Genomic DNA, 4,446 nt, shown 5'->3' with positions numbered 1-4,446 from the left:
GTTCCAGTTGTGTTTGGATGGGTGAGTATAGGAAGAAATTAAATTTTTCTATCCCATGTAGAGTTACACACACAACACTGCCCCTCGGTGACTTGGTTGCCGATGTAATATTCACAGTTGGGACAGTATATGTGACATTCTAGGTGACCTTGTATTGGTTTAAGCTCTTTTAAGAACAGATGCTTTGAAGTTAGAACATTTTCTGGGCAGTGAATATTAATCAAATCTAAAAGATCAGACAGGGCTACACCAGTAAGCGAGTGTCCTCTAAGCTGAAGACTGATGACTGCTGTTTGGCTCAAATGTGGAGGTAGTTCATCGGATTCAGGGTCTGCATGCAGGCTCTGTAATGGTAAAATACAGCAATTTCAGGGAATAGTTGACAAACATAAGCACTAGTAAATTTGCATAAAATTAAGACTTAAATATATTATAGATGTGCCATTGTTGTCATACAGGGTACAAATAAGCCTTAGATTCATTTAAAAAAAGCTAGGAAAGCAAAATACCTAAAGTATGAAGACACAAAACTCATATGTGAGATCATTGCCCTGATAGAATTACTTACTGTAATGTCATCACCATCATGTGCATTTTCAGATCTGTTGTCAGAGGAATCCTGATCCAGATTCTGTTGTGTAAAAATAAAGAAGTCTTAGAGGAAGTGCTTTCAGTGAAATAGTCATCAACAGAAACCTGTAGATTTGTTGTACTGTTAGTTATTAGAGACTTACTTACCGTCATCCCACCACCATCATCATGTGTGTCTTCTGAGCCACTGTCAGTGTTGTGCTCAGAGGAATCCTGATCCAGATTCTGTTGTGTAAGAATGTAGGACATCTTTAGCTGAAGCATGTCTATGGTATACATGGCTCTCTCTCTCTCTCTTTTATAAATATATATATATATACACACACACACACATGGCTATACATTATATATAAGATCTACGTTCGGCTGTTGTATGTTTAATATACATTATAATTAGTCTGTACTTCATATCCTCCAAGGAACAGGGAGGGCGATAAGTGCCCAATGCCGACTGCCTGCAAAGTGGATGGCAAAGATAAGATTCTTCCACCAAATGCCTCAAATGGAGGCCTTTCCAATTATCCCACTCAACATTTGGCCTGACCCAGGACTACTTATTTGCTCAACTTTATTAACAGATACTAATCAAGAAGTATTACATTTCAATAAACTGGTTAAAATGTGGCCATTTAGTGTAGCGTAATGCCCAAAGTCCAGAAAATACACACAAAAGGTCATGTTCATGACTCACCACTTCCTGGCTTGACTGATGCAAGTTGATGGCCTCAGTCAGTTTCCTACGATAAGTATAAAAAAGGTTTTCTTAATTTTATGAATACCTATTTACAAAGGCATGGGCATATGGCATGTATATAACACTATGAGTCAATAGAAAGTTTATGAAGGAAACATAATTTATTTGAAAGCTGAGGTGTATGGACTGGGGTCCAGAGGTTAAAGCAGTTCTGGTGTGGTCCACAAGCTTAAAAGGCGCTGAAATCACCCTACTTTCCGAAATCAACTATAGGTTTCACAAATCACAAACTTGGTATTAAATATTCAACAACTTGTGCAGAATAACATAGATCAAGTTTGAATTGTTTAAGTATTTTAGTTTGCAAACTAGGGCAGCTTAAAGATACTCAGGTATTGAAAATTAGTTGGAATCGGAAGCTAACTTCAGCTTCGTGATGTTTAAGATTAAAATGAGCACTGATTATCGTCTCTATCAGTCCCTTGTTTTCTTTCTTTGTTTTTTTGCTGTGCACCCTTAAACAGATTGTCCCATCACTCATAACAAAAACTGCCACTGTCTCTTTAAATAAAGTTTGTGAGCCAGTGTGCTATAGCATGCTAGCTAAGGCAGCTTGTAAAAAAAAACCCCACAAAACTACAACAGTAAAACAACTGTTTCATACCGTAACGTAACTAGTCTTGTTTGAAGTAAAACACAAACCTCCTTTTCCAGAATCTCCTTGTTCTTGTTGGAATATCATATTGTGAACCGGGAGCAGTGTATTTTCTTCTCCTTCCCTCCATACCTCTCTTCTTCTGGAACGACATAAGTCTCGACGGGTAACAGCCCACTCGGTTACCAGAGGTAAATATGCCTTACATTTTTTATGTGTTTTGTAAAGCGAGCATGTTGTAAAGCAGTGGCACAGAAGCTAAAACGTTATATTAAATTAATTAACAGAACTTAAAAAAAACAGAATCCTATAGTGTAAAAGCAACGTCTCTGATTGGTCGAGCTACTTCTTACCATGGACACATTGAACTATGGGTAGGATAGGCGCGAACGACAAGCCACCGCCAGAGACATTTTAAAGGTGCGTTCACACCAAACGCGATTTCTGCGAAAGGAGCGACCAATTTACATGTTATCCCTATGTAGAGGCGCGTTCAGGAGCGGAGCGGCACGACGCGGTGCGAAGGACGCGGAGGGCGCGGCGCGGAAGGCGCGGCAAGCGAAGCGGGAGCGAGAGCGGCGCGATGGACGAGTTGAAAAATTTGAACCTTTTCCTAAATTTGCATCGCGTCAACCAATCAGGGACTGGATGTGGCTGTGACGTAGGGTGAAGGATCAAAGCGGAGAAGAAGCGGTTGTCAGTGAAGATGGAGGACCAGATCATAGTGACAGTGTGTAGCAAGCCAGAGTTGTATGATTCAACTAATTACTTTTACCGAGACAAGTACAGAAAGGACCTGGTTATGTTTAGGCACAAATATCTTATATTTAGGAGATGTGGACATTTCGTTTTGTTTGTTGGTCAATGTCCCTTCAGCTGCTAATTTGAAATAAACCTCATTTAGTTTATGTGAACTATATTCATGTGTTGTTCAATATGTTATATTTGGCAATATGACAGTGTACATAAGACTATTTCATATTTACCATGCATACAATATATAATTATATTAAATATATTATTTAATTTAAATCAACATATTTTGCAACATAGGTAAGACATATCTTCCCATATATATGCGATTGTATTATCTTGTATATTGAAATATATTGTCTCATATAATTTTACATATATTTTTTTACATACATTTACAATACATCTTCCTATATATAATCTCATACAATTTAGGATATATTTAAAATATATCCAAAAATATCTTACCGGTACATAATATAGGAACATATTTACTCAATATATGAAAACGGCAATAATTGCAATATTTTCCCCTATATCGCAATATATCGCTTCATACATATAGTATATTATTATTTAATATATCCTGATATATCACTATGTACATTTCACAATACATGAACACACATGAAAGATATTGCTAAATAATATTTTGAGAAATATATTTTTTTTGCGTAAGATCTAACAGAACCAGAACAGACACAAGTCCATTATCTGAGGCCATAAGAATATCATTAGTGACTTTCAGCAGAGCTGTTTCAGTGCTATGATGAGCTCTGAAACCTGACTGAAACTCTTCAAACAGGTCATTGCTGTATAAATGTTCACACATTTGATTAGCAACTATTTTCTCAAGAATTTTAGATAAGAATGGAAGATTGGATATAGGTCTGTAATTTTTCAAGTCATCTCGATCAAGCGAAGGTTTCTTAAGTAAAGGTTTAATTACAGCTAACTTAAAAGCCTGTGGTTCTGATCCATTTACTAAAGATAGATTAATCATATCTAAAATGGGGCTGGTAATCAGAGGGAACACTTCCTTAAATAATTTGGTTGGGATTGGGTCTAACATACAAGTTGAAGGTTTAGATGAAGCTAATATTTCTGATAACTCAGGAAGCTCCACAGGATCAGAACAGTCCAAACACAGATCAGGTTCTGCAGTTATTTCCAATGTTGTCTCACTTGCTGAGGATGAAGTAATCATCTTCAGGAGTATGTCAAAGATTTTATTTTTAATATAATTAATTTTATTTAAGAAGAATCCCATAAAGTCATGGCTGCTAAGAGCTAAGGGATTGGATGGCTCAACAGAGCTATGACTCTGTGTAAGTTTAGCAACTAAAGACAAACCTAGGATTATTCTTGTTCTCTTCTATTAATGATGAGAAATAAGTTGTTCTGGCTTGGTGAAGTGTCTTTTTATACAGTAGACTATTTTTCCAGATTAAGTAGGAATCCTCTAGGTGTGTAGAGCGCCATTTTCTCTCCAATTTTCTAACATTGTGCTTTAAAGTACGCAGCTCTGAATTAAACCAAGGAGCTAGCCTCCTATTAATGATTACCTTCTTTTTCAAGGGGCTGCATTGTCTAATGCATCACGCAATGATGAAGAAACACTATGAACAAGAGAATCAATTTGTGAAGGGGAAGAAACAAAATGATTGCCCTTCACTGTGGTTTTCTGTGATAATGAGGAAATCAAAAGTGGAACAGATTCTTTAAAGGTTGTTACAGCATCATCTGATAATGA

General features: G+C 36.7%; 1 long non-coding RNA gene across 1 annotated transcript; it reads right to left on the bottom strand.

The window, feature by feature from the left end:
- Positions 1-738: 738 nt before the first annotated feature.
- Positions 739-2,678, bottom strand: LOC124860787. The gene is made up of 3 exons (XR_007036436.1): positions 1,988-2,678; positions 1,283-1,328; positions 739-816 (listed from the first exon to the last, which is right to left on the bottom strand). It is a non-coding gene; the product is annotated as an uncharacterized LOC124860787 (long non-coding RNA).
- Positions 2,679-4,446: the final 1,768 nt, after the last annotated feature.

Source organism: Girardinichthys multiradiatus, chromosome 23, assembly GCF_021462225.1.
Source record: "Girardinichthys multiradiatus isolate DD_20200921_A chromosome 23, DD_fGirMul_XY1, whole genome shotgun sequence".
Lineage (NCBI taxonomy): Eukaryota > Metazoa > Chordata > Actinopteri > Cyprinodontiformes > Goodeidae > Girardinichthys > Girardinichthys multiradiatus.
This window is presented reverse-complemented; position numbering and strand designations above follow the sequence as displayed.